General features: G+C 40.4%; 1 protein-coding gene across 3 annotated transcripts in view; it reads right to left on the bottom strand.

Annotated features, from left to right (window-relative positions):
- Positions 1-15,132, bottom strand: part of LOC311588049 (uncharacterized protein) — a 97,883-nt gene that overhangs the window by 35,767 nt on the left and 46,984 nt on the right. For 2 of the 3 annotated variants that reach the window (XR_014776064.1, XM_084765490.1), the window contains one exon: positions 1,023-1,147. The exons of the other annotated variant lie outside the window; for it this stretch is intronic. The gene's annotated coding sequence lies outside the window, so the exon portion shown is untranslated. The remainder of the gene's footprint in view (positions 1-1,022; positions 1,148-15,132) is intronic. 3 annotated transcript variants of the gene reach the window in all.

The raw sequence follows: 15,132 nt of genomic DNA on the forward strand, positions 1-15,132 counted from the left end.
CCTGGGTTTGAAGACCACCAGCACAAAACAAAACACACAGAAGGGAAGAGAGAGTGGTTTCATTTTACATCATCTAATCTCTGAGGCAAGCACAGTTTAGAGGACTGGAGGACCCTCTCAGGCCACAATTTCCCCTAAAGGAAATTGTCAAGACACCGCCCAAGGAACCCACTTTGGTTTCACACCACCCAAATGGCTGTAGAGACTAACAAAATACAGACACCATAGGGATAAATAGGAACAAGGAAGAAGGGTGGAAACTATTAATATCAATCACACTGCAGGTGCTCCTGCAGCTCCCTGGGGTCTACTCTGCAGAGGCTATGAAGGGTGGCTTACTACTGAGAAACTCCATGGCTTTACACTCACTGAAGACACAGCCACCAAAATGTTTGCATGTCACACACACACACACACACACACACACACACACAAACACACACACACACACATACACACAGAAGTGACGGTCACCGTCCTGGAACCCTGAAGCCTGCTCCAAAGCAAACTCCTAACACCGCTTGCTTTTGATGAAACCATCTATCCACACCGATAGTGTGTAGATCTTAAGGGCTTTTATCAGTTGAGAGCCTCATGAGTTGAGTTTTTGCTTTCCTAGAACAAAGTTGAGCCAATACTTCCCTCTCCCCCTGGGACTAGCCCAGGAGATGTGCTAAGGGTACCATGACCCCAGTACTTAATGAAGCCACTGAATGCCTGTACCTAGCCCTGGTCCCTATCACTGGCAACAGCCCCGTTGTCACATACATAACACCAGCCCTACTCAGTGGAGTCACACACACACATACATAAATCCACCAGGACCCTAATCACCATTCCACCCTGTATATGTGTGAACCATCCTGGTCCTAATCCAACCTACCCAGATGTGCACTCTGCTAGGTACTGCTGAGGATTCACTACCCCAAGCACCCCTGCTAGCACCATGGGCCCCTTGTAGCTCCTGAGCCAGCATACACAGCTGGACTGGAATACACATACCTATATATGAAGCCTCATACCTCATATATCCTCTGCCAAAAGTCACTCAAGCATAACCTTGAGTCAGCGCCATCACACCCTTCTCCTGGAACTAAAGATCTTTCCTTATGGAAGTCAGTTGAAAAATTCTGGAAGAGCTGACTGTCTATTCAAATAAGTAGACACAATGAGAGGATGTGGAGGGAAAAAAAAAGTCAGGGAAACATGACATTACCCAAAAATACCATAGCAAAATCCTAGCAAGCAACTCCAAAGAAATGGAGATCCATGAATGTTCTGACAAAGACAATTGCTCTGGAGAGGCTCAGTGAGCTACAGGACAACAAGGGTAAATAATCCACCGATAAGTAAACTAATGCAAAAACAAAATATGAAGTTGGAAAAAAGCCAAATCTTTTTTTAAAAAATCCTAAAATTGTATGGAAGCACAAAAAATATTCACACCTGAATATCCAAAGCAACCCTAGACCAGAAAGAGCAGTGCTGGAGGCAACACAAACCTCTTCTCAAATTGTACTACAGAGCTATGGTAGAAATTCTTGTTCACACAAAACTAAACATATAAAGGAAAGGAATGGAGGACCAAGAAATAAATCTACACAGATATTTCTACTTAATCTTTGACAAAGATATCAAAAACATATACCGGAAAAAAAAGACAGCCTTTTCAACAAACAGCAGACTCCCTTTGTAGACCAGGCTGGCTTCAAACTTGCAGAGATCCCCCTGCCTCTGCCTCCCCAAGTGCTGGGATTAGAGGTGTGTGCCACCAGACCTAGCTTAACTCCGGGGCTAGAGTGATGGCTCAATAGTTTTTTGGGGTTTTTTTGTTTTGTTTTTTCATTTTTGGCTTGATTTTTTTGGTTGTTTTTTGGTTGTTTGCTTGCTTGTGTGTTTTGTTTTGTTTTGTTTGAGACAGGGTTTTTCTGTGTGTAGCCCTGGCTAGCGTAAAATCACTTTGTAGACCAGGCTGGCCTCGAACTCATTGAGATCCACCTGTCTCTGCCTCTAGAGTACTGGGATTAAAGGCGTGCACCACCACCACCACTACCACCACCACCACCACCACCACCACACAGTAGAAGAATTTTAATCCAACAACATGGCTTCTTTGGCAAGGGATCACATCCAAAGACGTATGTGATCTAGCTGGAATGCAGACATGCCACACACCTTTAATCCCTCTATCTGGAATACAGATGTGCCCTCAGTACACACCTCTAAACCCAAACAATGAAGGCAAAGTTAGTTTATAGTAGGAAGCAGCCAGATTTGAAATTGGTGTCTAATTGAGGAGCAGACAAAGTGGTGAATCAGAAAAAGATTTGATAGGATGAGCCAGAGATAGGCTATGCCCAACTCTCAGGAGAACAGCCAGGAAAGAGAAGCTACTTAAGTACAATGGAGTAAAGAAGCAGAGTAGGGTACAGTAGAGAAGACAGTACCGAAGAGCAAGAAGCAGAGTACAGTACAGTACAGCAGATCAGTGCAGGTTAGCTTAGTTCATGCAGTTTGGTGCAGAGCAATTTAGAGAGTTCAGAAGCAGAGAAATTCAGTGGAAGCCAGTTTGAATCCGTCCACTTAGAGAGGAGTTGTGAGCCAGAACAGTTGAGTTGAACCAGCCAGCTAGAGTTCAGAAAGAACTAGAAAGGATGAGCTAATTCAGCAGCAGTAAGATTCAGAGGCTAAAAAAAAAAAAAAAAAAAAAAAAAACTAACAAAGGTTAGAAGCTTATAGGACTAGGACTAGGTTCAGAGGCCATAAACATCCATGATGATTACTTTCACAGCCACTACACCTAGGTGTGTTTTAGATTTTGAGACAGAGTATCCAAGGTTATCCTGGAGCTCACTTTGCCCTGCCTTAGCCTCCTGAATGCTGGTACTGCAGGCGTACAGCCCCTGCTCACCCAACACTGTTTGTGTCCATTCTATTCAGCATGCAAAACATTAAGTTTTATTTTTTATTTTTGTGTGCTTTGAGACAGGAGTTTCTTCTTTTTCTTCTTTTTTCTTTGTTCTTCTCTCATATGTTACATCCCAACCACAGTCTTTGTCCTCCTCTCCTTCCAGTCCCCCACCGCCCCCAGACTCACCACTCCTCCATTTCCTGTCAAATAAAGGAGCAGGCCTTCCAGAGATATCCATGAAACATGTATAACAACTTACAACAAGACTACACATACCTGCAAATCAAGGCTGGCTGAGGCTACTCAGTAGGAGTAAAAGGGTTGCAAAAGCAGAAAAAAGTCAGAGAGAGCCCTTCCTCCCTCCCACTGTGAGGAGTCCCATAAGAACACCAAGCTACATAGCCATAACACACGTACAAAGGACCTAGGTCAGAGCTATTCAGGTTCCATGATCGTCAGTTCATAGTGGCTTCTTGAGCCCCTATGAGGCCTGCTTAGTTGATTCTGTGGGCCCTGTTCTTGTGGTGTCCTTGACCTCTCTGGCTCCTACAAATCTTTCTTCGCCTCTTCTGAAGGATTCCCTGAGCTTGGCCTAATGCTTGGCTATGGGTCTATATGTATGCTCCCATCAGTTGCCTCTCTGGCATGAAGCCTCTCTGATTATAATTATGCTAGGCTCCCATCTATGAGTATAGCAGAATATCATTAGAAATCACGCCACTGACTTTTTTTTTTCTGCCAGATTTGTTTGTTTCTATTTAAGGTCTCTGGGCTAGCCAACCTCTGGTTCCTGGATGTCCAAGCAGTGTCATATAAGGGACCCCACTCCTAGAAAGGGTCTCAAGCTGGACCAGTCATTGGTTGGCTACTCCCACAAGTCCCACGCCATCATTACCCCAGCACATCTTGCAGGCAGGACAAATTGTAGATCAAAGGTTTTGTGCCTGAGTTTGTGTCCCAATTCCTCGTCTTGAGGCTGTGTCTGGTTGCCAAAGATGGCCAGTTCAAGCTCCACATCACCCATTACTACAAGTCTTTTCCAGGGGCACCCTCCTAGATTCCAGGGACCTTCCATTCCACTAGATTTCTACATCACCCCCAAGTGCTCCCCAATTCCATCTGTCTCTCTCATTACTCTCTCCCTCCATCCCCACCACCTGCCTTCTGTTCCTATCCCCACCTGCCCCCAGGCCACCTGACCCCTTGAGCCCTTTTTCTTACTTAGCCTCTCTGGGTCTGTAGATTATAGCATGATTGTCCTTTACAGCTAATGGCCACTTAATAAGTGAGTAAATACCATGTTTGTCTTTCTGGGTCTCATTATCTCACTCAGGATGATTTTTTTTCTACTTTCATCCATTTGCTTGCAAATTCTATGATATCATTTGTAATAGCTGAGTAATGTTCCATTGTATAAATGTACCACATTTTCTTTATCCATCCTTCAGCTGAGGAACAACTGTTGCTTCCAGTTCCTGACTATTATGAGTAAAGCTTCTATAAATGTAGTTGAGCAAATGTCCTAGCTGTAGGATAGGGTGTCTTCTGAGTATATGTCCAGGAGTGGTGTAGTCGGGTCTTGAGGCATATCAATTCCTAGTTTTCTAAGAAATTACTATATTGATTTCCAAAGTGGCTCTACAAGTTTGCACTCCCACCAGCAATGGAGAAGTGTTGCCCTTGTTCCACATCCTCGCCAGCATGAGCTGTTTCTTGTGTTTAGGAACTTAATCATTCTGACAGGTATAAGACAGAATCTCAAAGTAGTTTGGGTTTGCATTTTCCTAATGGCTAAGGATGTTGAAAATTATGTGGGGATTTGATGTCTAGGGGTTTTTTTTTAATTTCTTTATATATTATGGGTAATAGCCTTCGATCAGATGTGGGGTTGGTGAAATATTATCCCATTCTGTAGGTGGCCATTTTGTACTATTGATGGTGTCCTTTGCCTTTCAAAGAAGAGCTAATGACAATACTCTGCAAATTATTGCACAAAATAGAAACAGAAGGGACATTGCCAAATTCATTTTACAAGGCCACATTCACCCTACCCAAACCACACAAAGATCAACAAATAAAGTAAATTTCAGACCAACTTTCTTCATGAATATGGATGCAAAAATACTCAGTAAAATACATACAAACTGAATCCAGGAATACATAAAAAAGATCTACCATGATCACGTGGGCTTTATTCCAAAGATGCAAGGATAGTTTAACATATGAAAATCTGTCAGTGTAACCCATCATATAAATAAACTGGGAAAAAAACCCTATATGATCATCTCATTAGATTCTGAAAAAGCCTTTAACAAAATTCAACACCTCTTCATGATAAATGTTAGGAGAGATCTGGCATACAAGGGCCGTACTTAAACACACTATAGGAATTTACAACAAGCGTACAGCCAACATCAAATTAAAATGGAGAGAAACTCAAAGCAATTCCATTAAAATTATCCCTACACAGTTCTTTGAAGACCTTGAAAGATCAATTCTCAACTTCATATGGAAAAACAAAAAACCCAGAATAGCTAAAACAATCCTGTACAATAAAAGATCTTCTGGAGATGTCTCCATCCCAGATCTCAAGATGTACTATAGAGCAAAAGTAATGAAAACAGCACAGTACTGGCATTGAAATAGGGTGGCTGATCAGTGGAATCAAATCAAAGACCCAGAAGTAAACCCAGATACCTATGGACATTTGTTTTTAATAAAGAAATCAAATCCGTACACTAGGAAAAAGATATCTTCAACAAATGGTGCGGGTCTACCTGGATGTCTACATGTAGAAAATGCAAATAGACCCATATTTATCACCCTGCACAAACTAAGGTCCAAATGGATTAAAGACCTCAACATAAAACCAGACACACTAAATTTGTTGCAAGAAAAAGTGGGAAAGAGCCTTGAACTCATTGGCACAAGAAACAACTTCCTGAAGAGAGCACCAACAGCTCAGGGTCTAAGGTCAACAATTAACACATATTGTGTGTGTGTGTGTGTGTGTGTGTGTGTGTGTGTGTGTGTGTGTGTAAACACACCCCACGAAAACCTTCTTTTGGTTTTGATGGCATGAGATTATTTAGTTCCTGTGTTTTCATGGCCATAGTTAACCTCCTTGAGCTGCAGTTTTTCTTCTAGTATTTTCCATAGAGCCAGATTTATAAATAGATATTGTTTAAATTTGACTTTGTAGTAGAATATCTTGTTTTCCTCTATCTATGGTGATTGCAAGTTTTAATGAGTATGGTAGTCTGGGCTGGCATCTGTGGTCTCTGAAAGATATCTGAACAGGCTCTTCTGGCATATAGAGTCTGCATGGAGAAATTGAGTATAATTCTAATAGGTCTGCCTTTTATGTTACTTGGCCTTTTTCCTTTGCATCTTTTAATATTCTTTCTTTGTTCTGTGTGTTTAGTGTTTTGATTATTAGGTGGTGAGGGGACTTTCTTTACTGGTCAAATCTATTTGGTGTTCTGTATACTTCTTGTACCTTTATAGGCATATCCTTCTTTAGGCCAGGAAATTTTTCTTCTATAATTTTGTTAAAAATATTTCCTGGGCCTTTGAGAATCTCTCCCTCCTCCTCTTCCTCATCCCCTTCCTCCTCCTCTTCCTTCTCCTCTCCTGATATTCCTATTATTCTTAGGTTTGTTTCTTTTCATAGTGTTCCAATTTTCCTGGATGTTCTGTATAAGGAATTTTTAAGATTTAACATTTTCTTTGATTGATATATCAGTTTTTTCTATCATATCTTCAATCCTGAGATTCTGTTGCCAATGCTTGTGTCTGTATATTTTATTTAATTACCTAGATTTTCCATTTCCATAATTCCCTCAGTTTGTGTTTTCTTTATTGCTTCTATTTCCCTTTCCAGATCTTGAACAGTTTACTCACTTCCTTCATCTGGCTTTGGGAGGATTACAGGTCTAGGTGCTATTTTGAGTTTATCTTTGCTGGATGGGTGTTTTGTTCCATGGTTTCTGTTTCTTCTTTGGTCCTCTGGTCTTTGGAGCCTGGAATTTTGGCAGGCAATGTTAGTGATGGTCCAGCAGAGTCTGTGTCCAAGTTGGCAGCTGAACTTCTGGCAGCTAGCTTGGCCTTTGGTCAGCAAGTGGTCTCTGCCCAAGTTGGGAGATAAGACGGAGCGATGAGGAGGGAAGTGGGAGTTAGGAATAGTGGGAGAGGGACACTGAGAGCGTGGAGGAGGTCCAAGGGTTGGCCACCTATCTGGATTTCTGAGTCTCTACCCGAGTTTACCATTTGTTTTTCTGGATGGTGTGGCTTGAGCCTGTTCTTCTGACTGATGTGGTCTGTACCTGAGCAGCAGATATCCACCCATGTAGGGGCAGGGTATGGCAGAGGGGTGGGCAGTGGGGCGGGAAGGGGTCTCAGCAGCTTAAGTCTTTTGGATTTGAACTGAGGATTCTGAAGGCAGATGGAGCTCATCTTCCCTGTTGTTCTGACTGGTGTGGCCTGTACATGAGCAGCCAAGACAGGATTTTCTATTAGACATATTTTAACTTCCTGCAATAAACACTTGATTCATTTTTTACTTATGTACTCATGCAGAAATTTAATATTACAAATTTTCCTCTTATCATAACTTTGCTCACAGCTTATCCCCTTTTTTGATGGCTTTTTTTAACAACTGTATTTTGTAAATATTTATAAGTGTGCATTTCATTTTTGTCATTGACCTGAGACCTTTTTGTTAATGATTTTACAATTCTCATGTGATAGGTTCCTTATTTATTTATATTTCTGTTTATTAATTACTTGTGTTTGCCAGAAAGTGTTGTTCATTCTATTTTTACATTGAAGACTTTAATGAGACTTTCTATGTTACTAAATATTATGGCTGACATGTATTCATGGGGGAGGGAGGTTATTCATTAGTTCAGAGAGAACCACAGTTATAACTTATTTCTTGCTGATTCAAGAACCTATAACTTTCTATCTTTGTTATTTAATCAACATTTTAAATTTTTCTATAGAAGACAAACCGGAGTATATTTTAAAATGAGCTGGGTTGTGAAATTCACTGCAAGAACTAACACATTGCTTGGGTGTGGTCCTGGATCCAAACCCCCACATAAGCGCTGTTTGCCACTGCTGAACCCTAGCTTCCTGTTTCTATAAAAAGAGGCTGAAACACCTTCAAAAGCTCAGACTTAGCATTAACAGTTTCCAGAGAACTGTGAGAAGCCATATTTCTAATTCCGATTAGTAAAATAAAGTGATACAATTAGATGATCCTTAGAGTCTGAATTACGGTTGGAACAAATTGTTTACTTGTGGACCTTGCTTTCTTCTCACTGAACATCTATATCTGAACTAAAAGAATTCACACTGAATGAAAGAAAAGAAATGCTCTGTCCAAGTCTTGCCTCTCGCATCAACCACCCCCACCACCATACAAATGATACCAATTATATATCTAACAACTCTGGTCTCCACTTACCTCATCTTTAAAACGGATATGATGCCTCGTATCTCACAAAGTTTATGTAGGATAACTGTACCATGTTTGTAAACTGTGAAGTGGCATAAAACATTAGTTCCTGTTATTAAATATTCATGCAGTATGCAGCCGATGTCTTCTGTGTTTCATAGGGGGTATTGTTTAATGGAATTGCTAAACTCAGTGCCTTTCATTAAACAAGTAATCAGAATCCAGGTCTAAATAGTGAGAGCCAGGGAATAGGCATTTTGTCTGAATTACCTGTGTAATTACTACTAAATCTTGTAGATGAGTTAAGAAGACCAAGAGTTAAGTGTATCTCAAGGCTGAGGAAGGACTTAATAACCTTGATACATCTTCGTCTGCCCCATTATTTCACAAAATTGAGAGAGAGAGAGAATTGCATTACACTATACATCGAAAAGAAAATGAAACCATAGCTTCACACAAGGCTAGCCCATCAGTGTAGGACCAGAGCATTCTTAGTGACTAACACGTCAAATGAGTTTCCATGGAAAGAGTGAATCATCTGTTTTTAAGGAGAAATGTAATAACCCAATTCTCTGATGCTTTGCTAACTCTAAAACTAGATAAGAAGCCCAGTTGTAATTCCCAGCCCACTGACAGTACTAGATACAAGGACTCTATAATCTGATTTCCCTAGATGCAGGCTCAAGAAAACGAATTCAAATGATTTCTTCCTCCAGCACAGAATGATGCAATGTTTGTCTGAGGAAGCCGTTAGGCTGCTTTGTAGCTCCAGAGGAAATGATCAACAAGGATAAGAGCTATAAACTGACCTCTCAACTAATGACACAGATGCTGAAAGTCATCTTTCATGCAGCTGTGCTCTTAAACCAAAAACAAACCAACTTTTACCAAGAGCTCCAAAGGCTAGGAATAAATCATTTATACATCAGACCCAGCTAAATAGCTGTCATGGGTTATTCTAAGGATCAATGGCATCTTTTTCCTCTTTCTTTCTTTCTTTCTTTCTTTCTTTCTTTCTTTCTTTCTTTCTCTTCCTGAATCTTGTTCTTTATTTCTTTCTCTGTGTAATGGTTTATCCTGTCACCTTACTAGAATCTAGACTCCTCTAAGAGACACACCTTTAGGTAGCATCATCTCATGGCCTCAAGTCTCAGATTATTTTTTAAAAGGAGGGTGGGGGGAGAAAATAGTTGAACACTATTTTTGTCTCTTTGCACTTCTGACTGCAGATGCAATGTGACGAGCTGCCATGCCTTTTTCATCATGGTGGGCGTTTTCCTCCAAGTGTGAGCCTGAATTATACACACCTGCACTTTCTTAAGGTGCTTATATCAGGTTTGTAGTCACAACAACAACAAAACAACTAACATATTCCCCCAGTGCCTTCTGCCTGTAGGCAAGCATTCTACTAAGCTACATACCCAGCCATTCCATTTTTCTAAACAAAATTCCTTGTCACAGTTGACACTGTGACAATTTTTCCTAAAGAGCAAAGAACAAAGCTAATGAGGCCAACTTTACTAACTTTGTATCTAAACTATTTGGTTACTCCACCTGACCCACAGTCCTATACAGGAGTTATCTACTTATGTTTCTATATCTAAAGCTACATACATAAACCAAGCATAGTAGTACATACTTGTAATCCCAGCACTTGGGAGGCTGATTAAGAGGACTGCCAAGAATTTGAAGCAAGCCTTGGATGAATACTAAGTCGTCCAGTGCTATAAAATAAGACTCTGTCTCAAAAATAAGTGCTCATCTGTAATGTGAGGGTTATATTATAGTTTCCACCTGCCTTAAATAGGTAGGATTTTTCAAAAAGATACAACTATATTCTCTCCCCTGGTACCTAGGACTATGACCTTACTTGTAAGGTAGTAATAATCTATATGCATATAATTAAGTTAAGGATATCAAAGTAAAATCCATCCTAGATTATCTGGGTAGGCCCTATATCTAGCATGCATCCTTACAGCAGACTCATGTGGCCTCTGTCATATAAAGACATGAGCAGATATTGTAGTCATGGATTTATAGGCCAAAGAATGCTTAAAGACACAAGGACATTATAGAGTCAAGGGGGAATTTTCTTCTGAATGATTTGCAAGAAAGCTGGTGCAGCCAACACCTTGATTTTAGACTCCTGACTCCAGAATAATGAGAGAATAAATACCATTTTTAATAATATTTTATTTCCTTGATAAATTTATTTTGATCATGTTCACCCCTTTCTCAACTCCTCTGATGTACTCGTTCTACTTTTCCCTCTCTATCCAGCCAACTTTGAGTTTTCCTCCTCCTTGTGTGCACCATCTGCCACCCCAAAATCCAATTTGTATTGCTTCACTACTCCTGGGAATGGGCCTGCCCTGGAATGTGGTGGACATACCAAAGGACACATCATTAAAGAAAACTGACTCATTTTTGTTGCTTTTAAGATTCAGTGTTTACAGTAATTGGTTGTGGGAGCCATGAAAAACAAATCTACTACCTCAGTAAAATTGTTACTAATTGTGAGAATGGGGTCCCTTCACAACCCATCAGACAGCAGTAGTAAGCTACAAGCACGAATACAAATACTTAGAAAACAGTTTGACCGTCGTAGCACATCTATATCTCAAAAGAATAGCAGAGGCTATTATTTTGACCAAGAACAAGAGACCAGATAGCCCAAGTACCTAAGGAAAAACCAAATGCTACTATTCTAAAAACCAAACAAAAACGTTGCAATAAAATGAGTCCTAATGACATTCTGTAATGCTCATAAATCAGTGTGCTGCACAGCCATCAGCAGAGAAGCTTCCTCCTCACTCAGATAGGAACAGATATGGAGACCCCACCTAGACAATGTGCAGAGAGTAGGAGACCTTTGAACACTCATTCCTAAATGGGACATTTCCATCAAATCCCTCCCGTCAGGGCTCAGAGAACCCTGCATAAGAGGAAGCAGAAAGAGTGTAAGAGCCAGGGAAAGCTTCCATCTCAGTCACAGCTCGGTTTCTCCATGTCTTGCAACCTAAGAATGAGATGTCTTCAGCAATACGGTCTTGCCCATCTGATCCTAGCATTCAGTAATAATAGCCTTTATCGTTTGTGGAGCCTCAGAGGCTTTCCTAGTCAACCACTTGTAAGGCTGTAACCCACCCCTGCACTGTGATTTCCACCTAATATTATGGCTCTTTACCTTAACACGCATTTGATAGAGGGTGCATTCCTTTCTGGCAACTATGAAGATAACCCACGGGTTCGTTGAGGTTATCACCAGAATTCAGTTCCATGTAGTAGTAGGATTGAGATCGCCATTTCCTTGCCAGAGGCTACTGTCATCGTCTAGAAATATTTGCATGTCTAAGTTCTTCCTACTCTTCTTAGATCACTGGTAAAGCCAGCAATAACACATTGGATTTCCCTTACCTCCTCATTGACCACATCTCTCTTTTTCTGTCTTCTACCGTAGCTCATGCCTTCTCTTCTGTATTAGACAGCTCACGGGAGTCTACTACATGTACATTGGTAATGCAAGAATGAATGATGTATACTTCTCAATCTCAAGAAACAATCTACACTATCCCAAACCATGTGATACTCATTTAAATATATCCAAGGCCTAGGGAAACCTTGGACTTGAACTCATGTCATTAAACCTGTACCTGTAAAACTGTTAGTATTTTACAGTCTCATCATACATCAAAAAAAATGTATATCAAAAAAATAAGAATTCTACACTATGGAAATTAGAGGTTTCTACCCATTAAAAGAGAACATCACAACAATGAAAAGGTCATAGGGCAATATATACTCTAAGAAAAGATTCATTTGCAAATGTGTAAAGAAATCCTCCAAGGCTGGGGAGATAGTTCAAAGGCAGACCACTTACACAGGATGCACCAGGCCCTGAAACCAATCCTTAGCACTGAACAAAGAAAATTAAGACACTACAGCATGAAGGAGAAGAAGAAGAAAGAGGAGACAGTCTAAAAAAACTATAAAGAAAGGTGTGGAAATAATTAATAGCCACATTAAAACATAGTCAACATCACTAGTCAGCAGAAGATGCAACTAAAAACTGCTGTGAGATATCACCGTATACACAATTGAACAGCTGAATCTAAAAATGACAGTACCAGATATTATACACATCCTTTACAAATGTACTGAGTGATTTCTTATAGTGTTAAACACCATTACCCTATAACCTAGAAATTTTATTACTAGATACATACCTATAAAACAGATTATAAGGAATGTTCATAAATTTATTCATGAAAATCAAAACCAAGAGCATGGAAGTCGACGTTCATCAACAGGATGCATTTATCAGTAAGCAAGCTGTGGCACAGTGATGCAACACAAACAAAATAACAATGTATTGATATTAATATCAGAGCTGAATAAGCTCAAAGCACAGTGAGGGGAGGAAGACAGGCTAAGTGAACTATATTCTATAAGATTTCATCAGTACAAGCTCGAGAACAGGAAACACCTAATCCCCAGTAGAAAAGCCCATGAAGTCTTGCCTCTGGGAGGGTTAGGGGTAGTTCCCAAAGACACGCAAGCAAATATTCAGCAATGTTGTAAATATTCTCTATTATGATAAAGACCATGTTTGCCTGGGTACAAGGTTTTCCTAAACTCATCAAACTGTAACCTCAAGATCTGTAAACTTAACATAGGCAAATATACACTCTTCCAAAAAACATTCATTGACTGATTGGTTAAATTTGGGGGGGGGGGAATAAATACCACTTAAACCTGTAATTTCTATCCTCATGCTACTTTATAGCAAATATTTCCAATTTAAAGTTTTATTTTCACTTGTCATAAATACTGTTTTTAGCACAACATTACTCCTACACTTCATTGATGCCAGCTTGATTTTCTTTTTTCCTTTTAGTGTTGAGCAGTCCTCTAGCTAAGCATCTTCTATGGTATGCATTATGCAGGCCCTGTACTGAATTACAGAGAGTAACCATGTCTAACTCAAATTTCATGGTATAAAAATAAAGGCCTCGTTATTGACTCTGAGGACCGTGTGAACAAATTAAACACAGCTTAACAGCACAAGGGGAAATGATGGGAACACTTGGCGTTTAATAAGGTGATCTATGGGGTTCATTAGCACAGGCAGAGCTTATCAGAAGAGGCCTCGGGACCTAATTAACTGAACCCCATCAAATAGATGCATGTGGTCACTATAACTCCATTCTAAGTTTAAACATCAACATTAATTAGCCCCATAATTGATAGATTTCCCAGCCATGTGAGGAACATTCGTCATAGTACTCAAGAAAGATCTCTTTGTTGTTGTTGGTGGTGGTGGTGGTGGTGATGGTGGTGGTGGTGGTAGTGGTGGTGGTGCTGGTGCTGGTGCTGCTGCTGCTGGTGGTGGTACTGGTGGTGGTGGTGCTGGTGGTGGTGGTGCTGGTGGTGGTTGCGGTGGTTGTTTTGATATTTCAAGACAGGTTCTCATTGGGTAGTCCAAATTAACCTTGGGCTGACACTCTTCCTACCTTCATCTCTGGAGTGTCAGGATTGCAAATATGTGTCACCATCTGTAAAACAATCTATCTTAATACAAAAAGCCTTTGAAAAATGAAAACTTTATACCAATGAGACAGTTTTCTGTGCAAAAGCCCTTGCCATGGAAACCTGACAGCCTGAAATTTGTTGATGTTGTTGATGGTGGTGGTGGTGGTGGTGGTGGTGATGGTGGTGGTGGTGGTGGTGATGGTGGTTTTGTTTATTGAGACAAGGTTTCTCTGTGTAGCCTTGGCTGTCCTGGAACTCATTCTGTAGACCAGGATGGCCTCAAGCTCACAGAGATTTGCCTGCCTCTGCCTCTGCCTCCCAAGTGTTAGGATTAAAGGCATACACCACCAGTGCCCGGCTGACAGCCGGATTTAATCCTTGAAAATATGGTAAAAAGGAGAGAACTGACTCCCCAAAATTGCCCTCTGACATCTCCATGTACACAGATGTACATGTGCACATGAGTGTGTACATGTACACACACTCACACACACTAATTATAATTTGCAGTTATTTTTAAGTAACAGAATTTTCTTTAAAAGTACAAACTTCTATAAATTTAAGTCTTTTCTTAGACAAATATTTCCCAAGATGGGGAAAATTAATTATTGCAAAACATTCACAGCTAGACAGCCCAGAAATGGCAGAATTGCATTTCTTTTTCCTTTTCTTCACTCAGAAGCAGAAGCTTTACTTGTAGCTAAGTTCAGCCTTAGCAACTTGTAAATTCAACTTCCTAATCCCTCAGGAGAAGCTCACACTACCACTACAGCGTAGCACCCAAATACTCGAAAGTATGACACTCATCAAAACATAAAGTAAGTGTGTGTTAACTAGCTCATCCTGGCCACTCAGGGACGAGACTCTGGGTGCTAGGACAGCTGGATGAGAAAGAGATATAGAAGCATTAAACTAAATCTGCCATGAGATGCAAAACTGCTGACTTTGTTATAAATCATAATACTTGGAGTTCTCTTTACTACCTCAGAGAAATCAACTGTACTCCCCACCAGACAAAACTTAGTTACACCCTTAAAGAGAGGAGTTACATGCCTCTCAGACAAGAATCATTTGTGATGGTGACAGTTTTTACGTGTTCGAATCTATCCCCATGGAACTATAAAGCTGCCTCATCTAGGAGATGCAGCCCAAACTACTGCCCATTAGTCAAATCCAACTCACAGTCAGTTTTTGCATGGTCCATAAAGTAATGATGACTTTTACCTTT

Source organism: Acomys minous (genome assembly GCF_964271855.1).
Source record: "Acomys minous genome assembly, chromosome: 17".
Taxonomy (NCBI): domain Eukaryota; kingdom Metazoa; phylum Chordata; class Mammalia; order Rodentia; family Muridae; genus Acomys; species Acomys minous.